This window comes from Salmo trutta, chromosome 26 (assembly GCF_901001165.1).
Source record: "Salmo trutta chromosome 26, fSalTru1.1, whole genome shotgun sequence".
NCBI lineage: Eukaryota > Metazoa > Chordata > Actinopteri > Salmoniformes > Salmonidae > Salmo > Salmo trutta.
The window spans coordinates 35,597,958-35,620,527 of record NC_042982.1 but is presented as its reverse complement, the minus strand read 5'-3'; the positions used below and the strand labels follow the sequence as shown (position 1 = coordinate 35,620,527).

Here is a 22,570-nt window from a genome sequence, read left to right as displayed (position 1 = left end):
TGACAAAGCAAGTGAAATAGACAAGAAACAAAAGGGAAATAAACAAGGTAAATCAACCATCAGAAATTAAGAGGAAGCATTACATTCACAAAAGTTTTTAAATAATACAGACATTTCAAATGTTATATTATGGCTATGTACAGTGTAGTAAGAATTTGCAAATAATTGGGAAGATAAATAGATAAGCAGATAAATATATGTTGTATTCAGGGCATAAAATGAACTTTTTGGTCCACCAGCCATTGTAACAGATAGATTTGAAAATCTACCAGCCACTCAGATTTCTTACCAACCCAAATAATAATATCCCAGGTAAAATTACACCAACAAAACATACAAAATGGAGGAGCAACCTTTGTAATGTTTCTAAAACAATAAATGTATTACTAGTAAGAAGTAATGTGTCACCGATCCCTCTGGAACTTTCATTGCGCTCACCTGGCCCCTATTCCCACTGATTGTATTTGTCACGACTGTGACGGATGGTGGCGCCCCTCCTCGGCCGGGCGGGGCTCGGCGGTCGTCGTCGCCGAACTACTAGCTGCCATCGATCCCTGTTTTGTTTCACTTTCGTTTGGTTAGGTCTAGGTAGGCATGCACCTGTTTTGGGTTAGTCATTAGAAAGGGGGGGTTATTTAGGTTAGCGTAGGATGTATGGTTTTTGTACGTGATTGTGTTTCTCTGTTTGCTTTGCTTGGTGACACTGATTTTGTATTTTGCAGTAGTGCGTGTGTTTGCACCAACAGTGTTTTGTCCCCTGTGTTTGGGGCACCTTGTTTTGTTGTGCGCTTTGATCGCTGTTTTGGGAAGGCTTGTGTTTTTGCCGTTGTGCTTATTAAAGCCACTACCCTGTATCGCAGCTTCCTGCATTTGATTCCTCACCCACTACACCCAAGCTTGACAGAAATCACGTACCCTAACGTAATGGAGTCAGCAGGAGCTTCAGCGCCAGCCATGTCCATGGAGGAAACAGTGGACCAACACTCTACCCTGCTCCACCGGCTGGGTAACGCCATGGATCAGGTGTTGGCGCGCCTGGAGAGCTGGGACCGACGCGCTCTCGGCCCTCCGAACGCGGCAGTCCAACAGCCTGCGCCCCCCCAGCACCCACAGCTCCCAGTACCAGTGGGGTGAAGCTCGCCCCCCCCCGGGAGTACGATGGAACGGCCGCTGGGTGTAAGGGCTTCTTACTCCAGTTGGAGTTATACCTGGCGACCGTTCGTCCCCCTCCCTCGGGGGAGGAGAGCGTCAGCGTCCTCGTCTCCTGTCTCACGGGTAAGGCCCTGGAATGGGCAAACGCCGTGTGGGACAGTCCTGACTCAGCCAGGGACAACTACCCAGAGTTCACCCGCCGCTTTCGGGCAGTATTCGATCATCCCCCGGAGGGGAGAGCGGCGGGTGAGCGGCTGTTTCACCTGAGGCAGGAGACGAGGAGCGCGCAGGATTTCGCTCTCGAGTTCCGGACCCTGGCCGCGGGAGCAGGGTGGAATGAGAGGGCCCTTATAGACCACTACCGTTGTAGTTTGAGGGAGGACGTCCGCCGGGAATTAGCCTGTCGGGACACGACTCACACACTGGACCAACTGGTGGATCTGTCCATCCGACTGGACAATCTGCTGGCCGTCCGCGGACGTCCGACCCGGGCCCTGCTCATTCCACCCTCCAGCCCTCCTGCTCCCACGCCTATGGAGATAGGGGGGGCAGCAGCCAGGAAGACTGGAGGGGGGGGTCGCTCCTGCACCTCATGTGGTCGCAGAGGGCACACTGTGGACCGGTGCTGGGGAGACTCCCCTAGGAGTCCAGACGGCAGGCAGAGCGCTCCTTTGACACCTCAGGTGAGTCAGCACCAGCCTCACCCAGAGCCCCCTGTACGTCACATGTATGTGTCAGTGTCTTTCCCTTGTTTCTCCCCTCACTCCCGGTTTAAGGCGCTAGTCGATTCAGGCGCAGCAGGGAGTTTTATGGACCGTGGGGTCGCGGCTAAGTTAGGGATTCCCCTGGTCCAGTTGGACCAACCCTTCCCCATACACGCCCTAGACAGTCGACCACTAGGGTCGGGGCTGGTCAGGGAGGTCACTGTACCTCTGGTCATGGTAATGCGGGGGGGTCATGAGGAGCGGATTAGTCTTTTCCTCATCGATTCCCCAGCGTTTCCAGTGGTTCTAGGGATTCCCTGGCTAGCCACTCACAACCCTAAGATTTCGTGGGGACAGAGGGCTCTTAAGGGGTGGTCAAATAAGTGCTCGGGCAGGTGCATAGGAGTTTCCATCGGTGCGACTACGGTGGAGAGTCCAGACCAAGTCTCCACCGTGCACATTCCCTCAGAATATGCCGATTTGGCTATCGCCTTCAGTAAAACGAAGGCGACCCAATTACCACCTCATCGACGAGGAGATTGTGCGATAAACCTCCAGGTGGGCGCTGCCCTTCCTCGTAGTCACGTTTATCCCCTGTCTCAGGAGGAGACAGCGGCTATGGAGACATACGTCACTGAATCCTTGAGGCAGGGATACATTCGGCCATCTCACTCACCCGTCTCCTCGAGCTTCTTTTTCGTGAAGAAGAAGGAAGGAGGTCTGCGCCCGTGCATTGACTATAGAGGTCTAAACGCCATCACAGTGGGTTTCAGTTACCCACTACCTCTCATCGCCTCGGCGATGGAGTCATTTCACGGGGCGCGCTTCTTCACGAAATTGGATCTCAGGAGTGCATATAATCTGGTGCGTATCCGAGGAGGGGACGAGTGGAAAACTGCATTTAGTACCACATCTGGCCATTATGAGTACCTCGTCATGCCGTATGGGTTAAAGAATGCTCCCGCAGTCTTTCAATCCTTTGTGGACGAGATTCTCCGGGACCTGCTCGGTCAGGGTGTAGTGGTGTACATCGATGACATTCTGGCCTACTCCGCTACACGCGCCGAGCATGTGTCTCTGGTGCGTAAAGTGCTTGGGCGACTGGTGGAGCATGACCTATACGTCAAGGCTGAGAAATGTGAGTTTTCCAAACCAGCCGTCTCTTTCTTGGGGTATCGCATTTCCTCATCAGGGGTAGTGATGGAATGTGACCGCGTCTCAGCCGTGCGTAATTGGCCGACTCCCACCACGGTGAAGGAGGTGCAGCGGTTTTTGGGATTTGCCAATTACTACCGGAGGTTTATCCGGGGCTTTGGGCAGGTGGCGGCTTCCATTACCTCACTGTTGAAGGGGGGCCCGGTGCGGTTGCAGTGGTCCGCGGAGGCGGACAGGGCCTTTAGTCGTCTGCAGGTTTTGTTCACCGACGCCCCGGTGCTGGCGCACCCGGACCCCTCTTTGCCCTTCATAGTGGAGGTGGATGCGTCCGAGGCTGGGGTAGGAGCCGTGCTGTCCCAGCGCTCGGGCGCCCCCCCCAAGCTCCGCCCCTGCGCCTTCTTCTCTAGGAAGTTGAGTCCGGCGGAGCGTAACTATGATGTGGGGGACAGGGAGCTGTTGGCTGTGGTCAGAGCCCTGAAGGTGTGGAGACATTGGCTTGAGGGGGCGCGCCACCCTTTTCTCATCTGGACTGACCACCGCAATCTGGAGTACATCCGGGCGGCGAGGAGACTGAACCCGCGTCAAGCCAGGTGGGCGATGTTCTTTACGAGATTTCGGTTTAACATCTCGTATATCCCAGGTTCCCGGAACACTAAGGCCGACGCACTGTCTCGTCTCCATGACGCCGAGGAACGGTCCACCGAGCCCACGCCCATCCTTCCAGCCTCCTGCCTGGTGGCACCGGTGGTCTGGGAGGTGGATGCGGACATCGAGCGGGCGTTACGGACGGAGCCTACTCCTCCGCAGTGTCCAGTGGGTCATAAGTACGTTCCGCTCGGTGTTCGCGATCGGCTGATTCGGTGGGCTCACACGCTTCCCTCCTCGGGTCACCCAGGGGTTGAGCGGACAGTGCGTGGTCTTAGTGGGAGATACTGGTGGCCCACCTTGGTGAAGGACGTGAGGCACTATGTCTCCTCCTGTTCGGTGTGCGCTCAGAGTAAGGCTCCCAGGCACCTGCCTAGAGGGAAATTACAACCCCTCCCGGTTCCACAACGACCATGGTCCCACCTGGCGGTGGATTTCTTGACCGATCTCCCGCCGTCTCAGGGCAACACTACGATCCTGGTCGTTGTGGACCGGTTTTCTAAGTCCTGCCGTCTGATTCCGTTACCCGGTCTTCCTACGGCCCTGCAGACCGTGGAAGCCTTATTCACCCATGTCTTCCGGCACTACGGGGTGCCCGAGGATATCGTCTCAGATCGAGGCCCCCAGTTCACGTCCCGAGTGTGGCGGGCGTTTATGGAGCGGCTGGGGGTTTCGGTCAGTCTGACCTTGGGGTTTCACCCCGAAAGTAATGGGCAGGTGGAAAGGGTAAACCAGGAGGTGGGCAGGTTCCTGCGGTCCTATTTCCAGGACCGGCCAGGGGAGTGGGCAAGGTTCGTGCCATGGGCCGAAATGGCTCAGAACTCTTTGCGCCACTCCTCCACCAACATGTCACCATTCCAATGTGTGTTGGGTTATCAGCCGGTCCTGGGGCCATGGCATCAGAGCCAGACGGAGGCCCCTGCGGTGGAGGAATGGGTGCAGCGCTCAAGGGAGACCTGGAACGCTGTGCAGGAATCCCTGGAACGAGCCAGGGAGCGACAGAAAGCGAGCGCTGACCGGCACCGCAGCGAGGCCCCCGTGTTCACCCCAGGGGAGAGAGTCTGGCTCTCGACCCGGAACCTGCCCCTCCGCCTGCCCTGCCGGAAGCTGGGTCCGCGGTTTGTGGGGCCATTTAAAGTCCTGAGGAGAATAAACAAGGTGTGTTACAGATTACAACTTCCTTCTTATTATCGTATTAACCCCTCGTTTCATGTGTCTCTCCTCAGGCCGGTGGTAGCTGGTCCGCTGCAGGAAAATGAGGTACGGGAGGTCCCTCCACCCCCCCTGGACATCGGGGGGGCCCCGGCGTACACAGTCCGATCCATCTTGGACTCCAGACGCCGGGCGAGGGGCCTGCAGTACCTCGTGGACTGGGAGGGGTACGGCCCGGAGGAGCGGTGCTGGGTACCGGTGGAGGACATACTGGACCCAGCGCTCACCCGGGAGTTCCACAGCCTCCATCCGGATCACCCTGCGCCTCGCCCTCCAGGGCGTCCTCGAGGTCGGCGACGGCGCGCTGCGGGAGCCGCGCGTCAGGGGGGAGTACTGTCACGACTGTGACGGATGGTGGCGCCCCTCCTCGGCCGGGCGGGGCTCGGCGGTCGTCGTCGCCGAACTACTAGCTGCCATCGATCCCTGTTTTGTTTCACTTTCGTTTGGTTAGGTCTAGGTAGGCACGCACCTGTTTTGGGTTAGTCATTAGAAAGGGGGGGTTATTTAGGTTAGCGTAGGATGTATGGTTTTTGTACGTGATTGTGTTTCTCTGTTTGCTTTGCTTGGTGACACTGATTTTGTATTTTGCAGTAGTGCGTGTGTTTGCACCAACAGTGTTTTGTCCCCTGTGTTTGGGGCACCTTGTTTTGTTGTGCGCTTTGATCGCTGTTTTGGGAAGGCTTGTGTTTTTGCCGTTGTGCTTATTAAAGCCACTACCCTGTATCGCAGCTTCCTGCATTTGATTCCTCACCCACTACACCCAAGCTTGACAGTATTTGTATATATGTGCCCTTTGTTCACCATGGTGGGGTCGATTATCCTGTTGGGGCTAGGGGGCAGTATTTGCATGGCCGGATAAAAAACATACCCGATTTAATCTGGTTACTACTCCTGCCCAGTAACTAGAATATGCATATCATTGTTTGATTTGGATAGAAAACACCCAAAAGTTTCTAAAACTGTTTGAATGGTGTCTGTGAGTATAACAGAACTCATATGGCAGTCAAAACCCTGAGACAAATCCTGACAGGAAACTGAAATCTGATGTGTGGATATCACTTCAAACATTTGCCATTGAAACACACAGGGGCTTGTGAATCATTTAGCACTTCCTATGGCTTCCACTAGATGTCCCCAGTCTTTACAAAGTGGTTTGAGTCTTCTATGGTAGTAACTGAGCCAAAGAGAGGCTGTTGATATTGGTCACAGGGGATGGGCCATTACCATTGTGACGTCGGCGCCCATGGGTACTCTCCCTTTTCGAAACGTTTTGAAAAACAATGCAACCGTCCCAATGGAATATTATTGAAGCCCTGGTTGAAAAAGCCCCTAAAGATTTATGTTATACAACGTTTGACATGTTTGAACGAACTTAAATATATATTTTTTGCTCACACACACGGTACATTTTCACTAGCCTTCGGAGCGCGCTAACACTATTGCTAACACTTTTTTGAACAAAACTACATTTGTTATGGACCTGGGATTCCTAGAAGTGCCTTCTGATAAAGATAATCAAATGTAAGGGATTATTTACAATAGTATTTTTGATGGTTGATCGTTCCAAGATGGCTCCAACATTTATAGCCTAGACTTTTTTTCTGGGCATACCACGTCGTTTATTGCAAAGTGTGATTTTCCCAGTAAAGTTATTTTTAAATCTGGCAAAGCGATGGCATTCAAGACATGTTAATCTATAAGTCTTTGAATGACAATATTACATTTTAACAATGTTTTCGAATAGTAATTTTGTACATTGTAGCGTTAATTCACCGGAAGCATTTGAGGGAAAAGATTTTCTGAACGTCATACGCCGATGTAAAATGCTGTTTTTATATATAAATATGAACTTTATCGAACAAAAAATGCATGTGTTGTGTAACATGATGTCCTAGGAGTGTCATCTGATGAAGGTTGTCAAAGGTTAGTGCTGCATTTAGCTGTGTTTTGGGTATTTGTGATGCATGCTAGTTGCTTTGAAAATGGTTGTGTGATTATTTCTGGCTGGGTACTCTGCTGACATAATCTAATGTTTTTCTTTTGCTGTAAAGCCTTTTTGAAATCGGACAACGTGGTTCGATTCAGGAGAGGTGTATCTATAAAACAGTGTAAAATAGTCATATGTTTGAGAAATTGAAGTTATAGCGTTTATGAGGTTTTGCATTTAGCGCGACGCGATTCCACTGGCTGTTGATTAGGGTGGGACGCAAGCGTCCCACTGGCCCAGACAGGTTATTGTTCCAATGTCCAAATCAAATCAAAATCAAATATTATTAAATAATATAAAATATTTGTCAAATACACATGGTTAGCAGATGTTAATGAGAGTGTAGCGAAATGCTTGTGCTTCTAGTTCCGACCATGCAGTAATATCTAACAAGTAATCTAACCTAACAATTTCACAACAACTACCTTATACACACAAGTGGAAAGGAATGAATAAGAATATGTACATAAAAAATGTATGAATGAGTGATGGCCGAACGGCATAGGCAAGATGCAGTAGATGGTATAGAGTACAGTATATACATATGAGATTGGTAATGTAGGGTATGTAAACATTATATAAAATGGCATTGTTTAAAGTGGCTAGTGATATATTTATTACATCAATTTTTCCATTATTAAAGTGGCTAGAGTTGAGTCAGTATGTTGGCAGCAGCCACTCAATGTTAGTGATGGCTGTTTAACAGTCTGATGGCCTTGATGTCACGACTTCCCCCGATGTCGGCTCCTCTCCTGGTTCGGGCGGCGTTCGGTGATCGACGTCACCGGCTTTCTAGCCATCGCCGCTCCATTTTTCATATGTCCATTGGTCTTGTCTTGTTTCATACACACCTGGTTTTCATTTCCCCAATCAATCTACTTGTATTTAACCCTCTGTTTCCCATCATGTATTTGTGTGTAATTGTTTCATGTTATTGTGGTGTTTTGTTACGCGCCTTACTTTTGTTATGTTCCGTGTTTTGAGTGCATTTGAGTTATGTAGTGCTCTCGTATTGGAACGAAAATAAAAGTGCGCCTGTTATCATTACTCTGCTCTCCTGCACCTGACTTCGCCTCTAGTACACCCCTTGACACTTGAGATAGAAGCTGTTTTTCAGTCTCTCGGTCCCCGCTTTGATGCACCTGTATTGACCTCGCCTTCTGGATGATAGCGGGGTGAACAGGCAGTGGCTCGGGTGGTTGTTGTCCTTGATGATTGGCCTTCCTGTGACATCGGGTGGTGTAGTTGTCCTGGAGGGCAGGTAGTTTGCCCCCGGTGATGCGTTGTGCAGATCTCACTACCTTCTGGAGAGCCTTACGGTTATGGGCAGAGCAGTTGCCGTACCAGGCAGTGATACAGCCCGACAGGATGCTCTCGATTGTGCATCTGTAAAAGTTTGTGGGTGTTTTTGGTGACAAGTCAAATTTCTTCAGCCTCCTGAGGTTGAAGAGGCACTGTTGCACCTTCTTCACCACGCTGTCTGTGTGGATGGACCATTTCAGATTGTCCATGATGTGTATGCCGAGGTTCTTAAAACTTTCCACCCTCTCCACTACTGTCCCGTCGATGTGGATAGGGGGCTGCTCCCTCTGCTGTTTCCTGAAGTCCACGATCATTTCCTTTGTTTTGTTGACATTGAGTGTGAGGTTATTTTCCTGACACCACACTCCGAGGGCCCTCACCTCCCTGTAGGCTGTCTCGTCGTTGTTGGTAATCAAGCCTACCCCTGTAGTGTCGTCTGCAAACTTGATGATTGAGTTGGAGGCGTGCATGGCCACGCAGTCATGGGTGAACAGGGAGTACAGGAGAGGGCTGAGAACGCACCCTTGTGGGGCCCCAGTGTTGAGGATCAGTGGGGTGGAGATGTTGTTACCTACCCTCACCACCTGGGGGCGGCCCGTCAGGAAGTCCAGGACCCAGTTGGAGGGTACTATGGTGTTAAATGCTGAGCTGTAGTCGATGAACAGCATTCTTACATAGGTATTCCTCTTGTCCGGATGGGTTAGGGCAGTGTGCAGTGTGATGGCGATTGCGTCGTCTGTGTGGGGTGGTAGTGGGGCAGTAAGCAAATTGGAGTGGGTCTAGGGTGTCAGGTAGGGTGGAGGTGATATGGTCCTTGACTAGTCTCTCAAAGCACTTCATGATGATGGAAGTGTGTGCTACGGGGCGGTAGTCATTTACCTCAGTTATCTTAGCTTTCTTGGGAACAGGAACATGGTGACTAGGATAAGGGTTGATAGAATATGCCCGTAAACACACCAGCCAGCTGGTCTGCGCATGCAGACCGTTGGTGAGTGTGAGTACCTGTGCTGTGTGTCTTGGGCTTTTGTGCCCTTGTGGATTGTGCAGATGATTACGGGTCTCGTCATGTGTGTTAATCATTGTGCGCGTGTACTATTTATTTAATGTACTCCTCACTCTTTTTTTGGTTTTCAACCTTGTGTTTTTGTTACGTGTTTGTTTGGTCTTCGTCCGCGTGCCTTTACATGGCACTCCGTAATTTGGGCTGAATAAAAAACCCTATTACGCATTCCTGCGCTTGTCTACCGACTCATTCATACCAAAGTGACATGTGGTTCATTGTTTAATTACATTTTTTGTGACCTGAGTCTTGTAACCAAAATATCACAGATTAGACAAAAATGCTGACCTGCCCCTTTAAGGGTTAAAGGTTACTGTGGTAACGGGACACAGAGTTTGTGTCTGTGAGATTGAGTTGGAAGCATTGTCTTCTGTTCCCAAGCAGTTGAAATTCAAATATAAAACTATGTACAAAACGATGTAAATATCCAAGAAACACAAGGATAAAGTCTCACTTCAGTAGACTTTCGTTTCAAGTAAATTTGACTAGTTTTTATGCTTGTCCCCAGCGCTTCTAAACATTAGTCTTTCACTGAGCTCTTTGCGTTGACACAGCACCCAGTAAGGCTGTATTGCAGTGCGAGGTGGAATTGGCTATATAGGATTCTTATTTTTTTTTACTTTGTGTGATTAATTTACCAGCTATGAAACAAAATGATCGAAATACTTTGAAAATGGCTACTGCATCATTTATTTGACTATACATGTGATCATACTTTACAATTTTTTTATTCACAAATGCGAGTGAAATGCTCGCACTGCAGATCCCTGACCAACGTAGCTGTTGAAATCTACCCACATTTGGCTGGTGGCAGGTGTTCATTTTATGCCCTGGTTGAATTTACAATGGTGTTTGTTCTCCAAGATCACAGATCTTGCTGCTGTGGTGGTACACTTCGGTATTTCACCTAATTGATATGGGAGTTTATCAAGATTGGATTGGTTTCCAAATTCTTTGTGGTCTGTGTAATTAGAGGGAAATATGTGTCTCTAATATGGTAATACTTTTTGCAGAAGGTTAGGAAGTGCAGCTCGGTTTCCACCTCATTTTGTCGGCAGTGGGCACATAGCCTGCCTACTCCTGAGAGCAGTGTCGACCTGTCATTCAGTGCTCTGCCCCACCTGCTTTGAGTCCCAGCTGTTAAGCTCTTTTTGTTGCCTGTTTTGCATGTTATTTTGGCATTAATACATATCACGTATCAGTTTGCAAACAATGTAAAAAATCTATATTAATTTGGTTTATATTGCTTTCTTGAGTAAGGCAGCTCCAAAATGCTCAGTGCTTTCTGTGGTGGTGGTGGGTGGGGGGGGGGGGGGGGGGGGGGGGGGGCAGCCAGCGGTAAATATGAAGCGTATGGGTTGGCAATGTTCTCTAGTTGCATCGTGATTGGCTCAGTGTTCTGTCACTCATGGGGACACTACATCACTGCAAAATCCATGGCGAGACCACAAAAATTCTAGCCCCTTGGGTGCTGCCATAGAGTTACATTATAAGTGGCCATCCAAAAAGGCTCAAGGTCATTGGCCGCAGATAAAATGACGTCAAATCATGTTATATCTACCGTACCTCTGATTGGACTGATAATGTGAACATCGTTATTTTAAAATCTTATCTAGCAAGCTAGCAGTCATCATTATGAATCAAGTCGACAATCTACTGGCAAATCCATTTCAATCCTTGTCATAAGAAGAGAAATTATGAAGAGAAATTATAGATAAAATGTAACGGTGCTCATTGGCTATTGGACATAAACATTACACAACAAGTTGGAAATCGCAAGTTCAATAATGAGTGGTTTGGAAGGAATCAGTGGCTAACTGCATTGCAAACCAATCACTAGCCTGCAATTCAGTGGAGTGGGTGTGTTCCAGGTCTAGGTTTAAGGTTCTCTTTTCCAGGCTTAAAAGGATAAACAATCAACACTGGCCATGCTGTCAATCCAATATGACAACTGCCGCGTTCAAAACAACTGGGAACTCAAAAAAAAACTAGCTCCTACTGGGAAAATATATATTTTTTTTACCCCCTTTTCTCCCCAGAGCACTGACCTGAAGATCACTGACATCATGATTTGACCTTGTATTTTTCCGAGTTCCCAGTTGTCTCGACAGCACCATGAATCCAGAGAATGTCAGACTTTGATGACAAAGTTTGATGACAAAATTTGCCCAAGTAGGACCGCCGCGCCACCTTCCTCTTCAAGTGAGCACAGCACAACAAAGTGAGTCCAAAAATGTCTTGTGTGCTGCTGCATAAATGTGACTCACAACCTGGATTTGGTCTTATGAACAAAATTTGAAGTGGTGTTTTTACATTGGATAAAAGTAGAGACTCGAGCTACAAAATTGTATATCATACACTGCATTTGAGGAACAATTGGAAAGTAATTCTGCTTTGAAAGTTGATCAACTTGTTATCTCACTTTTGAAAAAAATGGTCTTTGAATGTTTTGATATCTAGTGAAGAACTCTTCTTTGTCTAAACCCTTTCAGCATCGTTCACACCCTCTTAAGCTTTAGCCCCACCCATCTCGTTTTGCTCTCGGAGTGCACACTTGACACTCTGGCCAATGATTTGTTTACCTATGGATAACATGAAAACAGCCTAACCAGCTCTGCTGGCAACACGTTCATTACGTTTTTTTGCAGATGTTTACTGACACTGGCCATATTCAACAGGTGTTGTACAGCCAGCTAATGTTAGCTAGTTAAACAACAATGAACAGTGCCAACAATGCCACAGTGCTGGGAGCTAACCAAATAGGTTCAATGTTAGTTAGCTAACAGTAGGCTCTAACTAGAAAAGCAAACGGCTCTGGGATACGAAGAATAACGTCAGCTAGGGAGCCAGCCAGCTCACAGCTAGCTAGCTAACAGTACATTTTAGCTTGAAATTAAACCACTTTCCTTCAATATTAGATGTGAAATATATGAAAATGAAGCGTAGCTAACGCTAGACTATCTTACCTGTATACATCATCATGCATTCTGATGGACGTGCCCCCCTGTCAGGAATGCCATACCACATTTGCCCTTAGTTTGAAGATATAATCGGAAGACAGGTGTTTCCTCCATCTCTTTAGCTATCATACTCTAATTCCACTGATTTCAAAACACTTATGCAGCTCCACTACACAATACATTTCAAAAGCCGCGTTCTACATGATTACCAATACAGACTGACGAGCTCAAACAGACAGAAGCCTTCTACATGGCAGACCAATCCGAACTCATCTCGCATGTCCAGCCCACTCATTATCTCAGCCAATCATGGCTAGTGGGAAGGTTGCTCACTTTTTCTGTGGCTTAACCAACAAGGCACGTCATTTAACAATTGTATTCATATTTACAGATGGCATACAAGTTTGTCATTAAGGCACATGAAAGTTTGCATGTTCGAGAAGGCATTTCTGACCAAAAACGCATTTTGATTAAAAAAAAGTTTGCCTTCAAATGGCTCTCCTGTGAAGTTGTGACTTGTGACATACGCCTAGTTTCCTGAATCGGGTCACAAATTATGTAATATGTATAACTAAGTGTATGTTGTGTAGTAAGCTTTTAGTAGCCCATGTGCCTCACCTTAATAATTTGGTCCCTTTTCCCCTCATAATTTAGCCTATTGTTCTGATTTGGTGGCGCACATGCAACCTATAGCCTGTTTTAGAAAAATGTCATAATTTAATATTGTAAGAGCTTTCATTGTCTGCTTATATGCCCCCTTCATTTATCCTACCATTCTGACTTGGTGTACAAGGAGAACACTGTAAGAACAGCCCATGTTCTGAATTCTGTCGCTGTACATTTCAAAAGTGCTGAACAAACAGTTATATTGACTACGTCTGTTCTAGCTCGCTCATTAATGTCGTAATCGAAATTACGTATTGCCTCTTATCCGCTCATCGTCCCCTTATGCCATAGTTTGTACATCTCACTTGTCAGTAGAAACCACATTTGTTTAAGCAAGTCAGCAATATCAGCTGTTTTTTTAAAAGACAGTAAATGAGGCTGAATGAACGGTTTCGTTGCCAGACGAGGCTCCGCTGATAACCAGTTGTAGCAGTGGTAAGGTGTTGGGACTGCTGTTGGGACTCTGCTGTTGGGACTGCTTTATGTAGGCCCTAGCAGTGTATGGGCACCGTTTGTCACCGTTATAGTGCAATTCATGTATTGTTTAGTGTTGTGTTGTGTAGTGACTTTGCTGGCATGCATCAAATGTTTTTTTCTTTTTTGGGCCCCACCAAGATTTACATGCATATTGAGAGAGGCCGATGGTGGACTCTCTCAATATTAAGGCTATGCTCACTGAGTCTGTACATAGTCACAAATTTCCGTAATTTTGGGTCAGTCACAGTGGTCAGGTAATCTGCCACTGTGTACTCTCTGTTTAGGGCCAAATCACATTCCAGTTTGCTCAGTTTTTTTGTTGATTCTTTCCAGTGTGTCAAGTAATTTTACTTCTGTTTTCTCATTATTTGGTTGGGTCTAATTGTGTTGTTAACCTGGGGCTCTGTGGGGTCTGTTTGTGTTTGTGAAGATTCCCAGTACCAGCTGGCTGAGGGGACTCTTCTCCAGGTTTATCGCTTTGTAGGTGAGGGCTTTTTCATGGGATGTTTGAGAATCACTTCCTTTTAGGTGGTTTGCAGAATTCTGTATGCAGATTCTCAGTTTGGTGACCCCAGACCTCTCATCTCTCTCACTCACTCACTCACTCACTCACTCACTCACTCACTCACTCACTCACTCACTCTTTCTCTCTGTCTGTCCGTCTCTCTCTCTCTCTCTCTCTCACTCACTCTTTCTCTCTCTGTCCGCCTCTGTTAGTCTCTCTCTGTATCTCGCTCCCTCTCCCACTGTCCCTTTCACTCTCTCTCTCTCTCTCTCTCTCTCTTTCTCTCTCATGTTATCACTCACTCTGTACCCCCTCCCTCCCTCCCTCTATCTCTGACTCTTCTCTCTGTTCTTCCTCTGCAGGCTGACCAGCTGATGTTCAACATGCACTTTGCCAGAGGGATGCACCCAGACCTCTTTCAAGAGAATGTAAGTTGTTATAACCATTCATAACATGATCATTATCAGCCATAGGCTTTTCCTCTTCAGTCATGAAGTCCTGTCCATCTGACATCATCTCCTATTCATCTTAATGCTGTTGTCTCTCTGCTTCCGCTACAGGAGTGGGACGCCTTCACTGGCCTCATAGTATGGGATATGGTGAGAAAGGTGGTACGTACAACGTGTGTGTGTGTGTGTGTGTGTGTGTGTGTGTGTGTGTGTGTGTGTGTGTGTGTGTGTGTGTGTGTGTGTGTGTGTGTGTGTGTGTGTGTGTGTGTGTGTGTGTGTGTGTGTGTGTGTGAGAGAGAGTTTCAATGTGGTGACCTTATTCTTCTCACTTTGCTCGGTGAGGTAGATTTCTGCTATAACTTGATGACCCTTCACATACCTAACCATTTCCTTGGCACTCTTGTAGAGTATATCCATTGTTTTCAGCGCCATGATGTCCTTGAGGAGCAGATTCAATGCATGAGCAGCACAGCCAATGGGTGTGATGTGACCAAGCAGCCATCAAGTTCACAGCATTGTCTGTCACCAGTGCAAATACATTCTGTGGTCCAAGGTCATTGATGACTGCCTTCAGCTCATCTGCAATGTAGAGACTGGTGTGTCTGTTGTCCCGTGTGTCTGTGCTCTTGTAGAATACTGGTTGAGGGGTGGAGAAGATTTAGTTGATTATTCCTTGCCAACGAACATTCGACCACCCATCAGAGATGATTGCAATACAGTCTGCTTTCTCTATGATTTGCTTGACCTTCACTTGAACTCTGTTGAACTCTGCATCCAGCAAATGAGTAGATAAATCATGTCTGGTTGGAGGGGTGTATGCTGGGCGAAGAACATTCATAAATCTCTTCCAATACACATTGCCTGTGAGCATCAGAGGTGAACCAGTTGCATACACATCTCGAGCAAGACATTCATCAGCATTTCTCTGACTACGTTCCTCCATTGAATAAAAAACACTTCTGATTCCAGGAGGACCATGAGCTGTTGCTATCGATAAGGTCCTTTTCACCTCGAACAGAAGTAGAGGGACTTTTGTCAGAGGTTGCTTGTTGTGAGCGCTGAGGGATCTTTATGCACTTGACCAGATGATTCTGGATCTTTGATGCATTCTTCACATGTGATTTAGCACAGTATTTGCAAATGTACACAGCTTTCCTTCTACATTAGCTGCAGTGAAATGTCTCCACACATCAGATAGTGCCTGTGGCATTTTCCTGTAAAGATTAGAAAAAAATGAGGAAAAAAAACACAAATACAATTCCATGTACAGATAAATAGTTAAGCAGTTAGATGAAACAACTCCTTTGTAAGATAAATGTTTTAAAATTCAACATGTTTTGAAACAGGTGAATTAACACTCCTCATTTAGCAGGCTCAAGCAAGCTAAAACCCACATGGTATCAAAAACTAACTAGCAGACATTGTTATTAACAAGTGAGAATTGATTTAAACACACTTTGCTGTAGGTTACTGTTTACTAGTTAACAAAAAATCATGTGTGTCATATAAAATATATTCACCCCACCCAGTATTGTAATCAAAACTTACCAGAAAGCATGTAGTCCTTGGCTCAGACAGTGTAGTAGTGTGGGCTCAATAGCATCTCATTAGTGTGCAAGATCTTGAGAACCAGCTGCACATGTGATGGAAGAGTGCACTGCATCCCACTGCTGGCTTGCTTCTGAAGCTAAGCAGGGTTGGTCCTGGTCAGTCCCTGGATGGGAGACCAGATGCTGCTGGAAGTGGTGTTGGAGGGCCAGTAGGAGGCACTCGTGTCCTGGCTAAATTCCCAATCTGGCCCTCATTCCATCATGGTCACCTAATCATCCCCAGTTTACAATTGGCTTATTCATCCCCCTCCTCTCCCCTGTAACTATTCCCCAGGTTGTTGCTGTAAATGAGAATGTGTTCTCTGGCTCTCCTCACAGAGCTCCAACTATGAACAGGAAGTCTCGCCCTCCATCGCCAAGAAGATCATACGCTTCCAGCAGGTGAGCTGTCAATCACTGATCAACATGAGCCAATCCTTGTGTCTCACGGACACATAATCAATTGTCCATCATGATTTACAGGAAAGGCTCTCTTTACAGTGCTCACAGATTGAGCAATTTCCTACTCCCTCTTAATTTTCTCCTCTCCACCTCCTCTTCTGTCTTCCCTTTCCTCCTCTTCTGTATTCCCTCTCCTCCTCTCTTCTTCCTCTTCTGTCTCCCCTCTCATCCTCCTCCCCTCCTCCTCTTCTGTCTCTACTCTCCTTCTCCTCTTCTGTCTCTCCTCTCCTCTTCTGTCTCTCCTCTCCTCCTCTCCTCCTCTTCTGTCTCTCCTCTCCTCCTCTTCTTCTCCTCTTCTGTCTCCCCTCTCCTCCCCTACTCCACCTCTTCTGTCTCTCCTCTCCTCCCCTACTCCACCTCTTCTGTCTCTCCTCTCCTCCTCTCCTCCTCATCTTCTGTCTCTCCATCTCTCCTCCTCCCCTCATCTTCTGTCTCTCCTCTTCTCCTCCTCCTCTTCTGCCTCCCCTTTCCTCCTCTCCTCTTCTGTCTCCCCTCTCCTCCTTATCTGTCTCCCCTCTCCTCCTCTCCTCCTCCTCTTCTGTCTCCCCTCTCCTCCTCTCCTCCAACTCATCTGTCTCCCCTCTCCTCCTCCTCTTTCTCTTTCTCTCTGCAGGTGCTGCTGGTTCAGGCCATCAGGCCAGATAGACTACAGAGTGCAATGGCTGCCTTCACCTCGCAGGCCCTTGGTGAGTGTGTGTGTGATCCCTGCTGTCCTCCATAATTCTGCCTGTGTAGTAAAAGTGTCATCATTAGTGCTGATCAATCCATCCTAACAACACACGCAGTAAACACAGCAGCGGTCAACAGCATTCAAAGCGTCTCTTATCAGCAGCATTGATCTGCAGGCATGATGCAGCGAGTCAGCGATTTAAGTACATCAGATCATATAACACACACACACACACGCACACGCACACACATGCGACAGAGACACATACTCACATAAGGCTCCTGTCCTCCATGATGGAGTTGCCTGACAGAAACAATAGGGAAGGTGTACAGTGGATGGAGTTGCCTGACAGAAACAATAGGGAAGGTGTACAGTGGATGGAGCTGCCTGACAGAAGCAATAGGGAAGGTGTACAGTGGATGGAGCTGCCTGACAGAAGCAATAGGGAAGGTGTACAGTGGATGGAGCTGCCTGACAGAAACAATAGGGAAGGTGTACAGTGGATGGAGCTGCCTGACAGAAGCAATAGGGAAGGTGTACAGTGGATGGAGCTGCCTGACAGAAGCAATAGGGAAGGTGTACAGTGGATGGAGCTGCCTGACAGAAGCAATAGGGAAGGTGTACAGTGGATGGAGCTGCCTGACAGAAACAATAGGGAAGGTGTACAGTGGATGGAGCTGCCTGACAGAAGCAATAGGGAAGGTGTACAGTGGATGGAGCTGCCTGACAGAAACAATAGGGAAGGTGTACAGTGGATGGAGCTGCCTGACAGAAGCAATAGGGAAGGTGTACAGAGGATGGAGCTGCCTGACAGAAGCAATAGGGAAGGTGTACTGTGATTCATAGACAGTCATTACTCCTAATTTGTCACTACCACACACACAAAAGAGGAAGCACGGAAAATGAATCACTAGCCATTTCTCTTCATTTGACACACACACACATAGCTATATGCACATACACATCAAATGTGTGTGTGTGTGTGTGTGTGTGTGTGTGTGTGTGTGTGTGTGTGTAGACCTGCTGAATGTGTGGTGATTTCTCGTCATTATGCCAGTGGGCTCCGAGGGGAGAACAGAGCGATATGATTGGACGATTAGCCCCATGGAGGGAGAACAGATTGGCTGTAATTCACTGGAGTCACGGAGGTCTGACAAGGTGTGTCTTGCGTGTGTAGGTTTTTGTGTTTCTAAGGTCTTCAATGTAGATTTAAGACCCTCAGACCTGGAGATTTTCCTCATTGATGTGTTAAGTCACCAGCACTACTAGAAGTAAACATTCTGCAATGCTGTCATCAACAGAGTTTAGTAGTTGAGTCTGAACTGTTGGTACTTATGTCGTTTGTTGCATTTAGCATCTGTCATAAGCAACATTAGTTGACAGCTGCTGATATGTTGGATTGTAAGTATTCATCTAACAAGGGAGCTTCTGTCTATCTTCCCATGTTAGCTCAGTTCCAGTGGTCAAATCAATGTTTCTTTACAATTTTCACTACTGTAAAACTTCAATTAATTGTCCAGTTATTAATTTGCTTAAATCACTGAACACAACATGCGCTTATTAGAGACAGGCTTCTATTTGAGCCAGGAGTTTATTAGAGACAGGCTTCTATTTGAGCCAGGCGTTTATTTCCATAATGCACACAGCTTTTGCTCGTTTGCATAGTTAATTGTTTGATTCCAGCATTTTTATAAACGTCTTCATTTCCAGTGCTAATGTGTTAGAATTTCCTCACTCTGTGAAGTTTCTGTTGTCTTAGTATGCCTCAAAAGAAATACAAACTTTTCCTTGACAAATTATAGTCCTCTATGATGTGCATTTTTGGCAGTTCTTACTTTCACCACTAGCAGGTGATCGACCAATTTCTAGGGTCTGTACTCCCGAAGTTGACAATTTTTGAGCTCGCAAGTTAGCTAGAAGTTCTCAGCTGTTAGCAACCAATGGCTAGGAGTTTCTTACTGGCAATAAAACATTAAACCTCTTGAGTAACTCATGGTAACATCGTAAACAACTCATTTAGATCCAGTGTTTATTTGAAACAGGCGTTTATTTGCTGAAATGTGTGTCGTTGGCTGGCTATTAAAAGGGACAGACGGCTATTTCAGACTGCATTTATTTGACATTTTACGGTATTTTCTCTGAATGAAACAGCCGCACATTCCAGTCATTCCACTCAGAACTTTATCCTTGACTGTTGGGACACTGTCCTACCATATCTGCTTTCCTATTCTCTCCCTCTATCAACGTCTCTACCTCTCTCCTCCCTCTTCCTCCCTCCTCCCTCTTCCTCCCTCCTCCCTCTACCTCCCTCTGCCCTCTACCTCCCTCTGCCCTCTACCTCCCTCTGCTCTCTACCTCCCTCCTCCCTCTACCTCCCTCCTCCCTCTACCTCCCTCTGCCCTCCTTCTCCGTCTGCTCTCTACCTCCCTCTGCCAACTACCTCCCTCTTCCCTCTACCTCCTCCTCCCTCTGCCATCTACCTCCCTCTGCCCTCTACCTCCCTCTGCCCTCTACCAACTACCTCCCTCTGCCAATTACCTCCCTCTGCCCTCTGCCCTCTACCTCCCTCTGCCCTCTACCTCCCTCTGCCCTCTACCTCCCTCTGCCCTCTACCTCCCTCTGCCCTCTACCTCCCTCTGCCCCCCACCTCCCTCTGCCCTCTACCTCCCTCTGCCCTCTACCTCGGTCTGCCCTCTACCTCCCTCTGCCCTCTACTTCCCTCCACCCTGTGCCCTCTCTCTCCCGTTGCCCTTTACCTCCCTCGGCCCTTTACCTCCCTGTGCCTTTTACCCTCTGCCTCCCTCCTACCTCCTCCATCTTCCCTCTGCCTCCCTCCTCCCTCCATCTCCCTCTCCCTCTCTCCTACCTCCTCCATCTTCCCTCTGCCTCCCTCCTCTCTCTACCTCCCTCCTCCCTCTACCTCCCTCCTCCCTCTACCTCCCTCTACCTCCCCCCACTCCCTCTTCTTCCCTCTATCTCCCTCTCCTCCCTCTACCTCCCTACTTCCTCTACCACCCTCCTTCCTCTACCTCCCTCTACCTACCTCCTTCTACCTCCTTCTACCTCCCTCTATCTCCCTCTTTCCTCTACCTCCCTCTACCTCCCTCCTCCCTCTACCTCCCCCTACCTCGCCACTCCCTCTACCTCCCTCTCCTCCCTCTACCTCCCTCCTTCCTCTACCTCCCTCTACCTCCTTCTACCTCCTTCTACCTCCTTCTACCTCCCTCCTTCCTCTACCTCCCTCTACCTTCCTCTACTTCCCTCCTCCCTCTACCCTCCCTCCTCCCTCTACCTCCCCCTCCCTTTACCTCCCTCTACCTCCCCTCCTCCCTCTACCTCCCCCTCCCTCTACCTCCCCTACCTCACCACTCCCTCTACCTCCCTCTCCTCCCTTTACCTCTCTCCTTCCTCTACCTCCCTCCTTCCTCTACCTCCCTCCTTCCTCTACCTCCCTCTACCCTCCTTCTACCTCCCTCTATCTCCCTCCTTCTTCTACCTCCCTCTACCTCCCTCTACCTCCTTCTACCTCCTTCTACCTCCCTCTAACTCCCTCTACCTCCTCCCTCTACCTCCCTTCTCCCTCTACCCTCCCTCTACCTCCTTCTACCCTCCTACCTCCCTCTACCTCCTTATACCTCCCTCCTCTCTCTACCTCCCCCTCCCTCTACCTCCCTCCTTCCTCTACCTCCCTCCTTCCTCTACCTCCCTCTACCTCCTTCTACCTCCCTCTACCTCCCTCTACCTCCCTCTACCTCCCTCTACCTCCCTCCTTCTTCTACCTCCCTCTACCTCCCTCTACCTCCCTCTACCTCCCTCCTTCTTCTACCTCCCTCTACCTCCCTCTACCTCCTCCCTCTACCTCCCTTTACCTCCCTCTTCTCCCTTCTCCCTCCACCTCCCTCTACCTCCTACCTCCTACCTCCCTCTACCCTCCCTCCTCTCTCTACCTCCCCCTCCCTCTACCTCCCTTCTTCCTCTACCTCCCCTTCCTCCTTCCACCCTCTACCTCCTTCTACCTCCCTCCTACCTCTACCTCTCTCTCTCTGATCCTCTTTTGCCCCTCTCAATCTATACTTCTGGTTTTTCCCTATCTCTCTACCTTAATTTCTTACTCAGTCTGTCATTTGACTGCCCACACACACACACACACACACACACACACACAGACACACAGACACACAGACACACACACACACACACACACACGCACACACACACACACACACACACACACACACACACACACACACACACAACACACACACACACACACACACACACACACACACACTAAACATATAACCTGCCAGGAAACACAGGACTCTTTCTACCTCCCTCCCTCTACCTCCTTCTACCTCCTACCTCCCTCTACCTCCCTCCTCTTTCTACCTCCCTCCCCCTCTACTGCCTAATGAGCCACCTATTCATTATGATAATCCTGCTAACTGCATGTAGGTCTATGCCAGCGCTATCAATGACTCTGCAAATTTGGGTCTTGTAATGTTTGTGTGTTATTGTGTGGTCCCATGCATATGAAGGCTTCACAACTGCTGAAGAAGACTGAGAATTGAACTGCTGCACAGTTAGATTTGGTCAACATTCACAGCAATAGTGTCAGCAAATAGGCTCTCAGATGTTACCTAGTGATGTGGAGTTAACAGACAATGACTGTGTCCCTGAACACTGTCAACCTGACACACTGACGTTAGTGTTTACTGTCTGTCCTCCCCTCCTCCCACACCCATCCTGCCCTTTCCAATCTCCCTCTCTCTCTCTCTTTCTCTCTCTCCCCCTCGCTTCCTCTCCCCTACCCCTCTCTCTCTCTCTCCCCCACTCCCTCTCCCCTCCCCTACCGCTCTCTCTCTCTCTCTTTCTCTCTCTCTCAGTAATAGCTCTATTTTTCTGTAATTATCTATTGATTTACAGTATCCACTCTATCTCCTGCTACATCTCTCTATTCTTCAGATATCACTGTCTTTCTGCCTGGACTGCAGTTCACCATCTCAGGTAGTAGTGATGACGATGCTGCAGTCTTCTCATACTGTAGAGCAGGGGTAGGTAACTAGATTCAACCGCGGGACCATTTTTTTCGGAGCTGATGGTCTGAGCGCCGAAACATAATTATAATAATTTGTGCACTGCAAATGGACCACAACTAAGCCCAAAAAGAGATTGTATTTGAAAATAACAATAATGTTATACCTTGTGGGTCTGTTTTTGCCCCATGGAGCTGGTCCTCACCTGCTTTAGAGTTTAGGCTACCTCTATTCTGATCTGAAGTTTACCTCAGTCTCACCTGCTCATCTGCACTGTGTATTTATGATACCGTGGTGACATGCTCCTACATTCCACATTCATCACAGGTGTTTTAACAAAAATTGTTTTCGAATGTAAAATGGCAGAATGTGAGACTGTGTGGTCTGGCCCAGGGTTGTGTTCAGTATTGTTAGTAGCCCACTGACTGCCTTACTCTGACAAGCCCCTGGGTTGGAGATGTGGGGAGAGGGTGGAGCTGGCCAGGAGTTGAGGGGATGGAGAGAAGGAGACGGGATGAGACTTGAGCAGCTGTCTTCTC

General features: G+C 48.1%; 1 pseudogene; it reads left to right on the top strand.

Annotated features, from left to right (window-relative positions):
- LOC115163901 (cytoplasmic dynein 2 heavy chain 1-like) overlaps window positions 1-22,570 on the top strand; it is a 127,467-nt pseudogene that overhangs the window by 70,663 nt on the left and 34,234 nt on the right.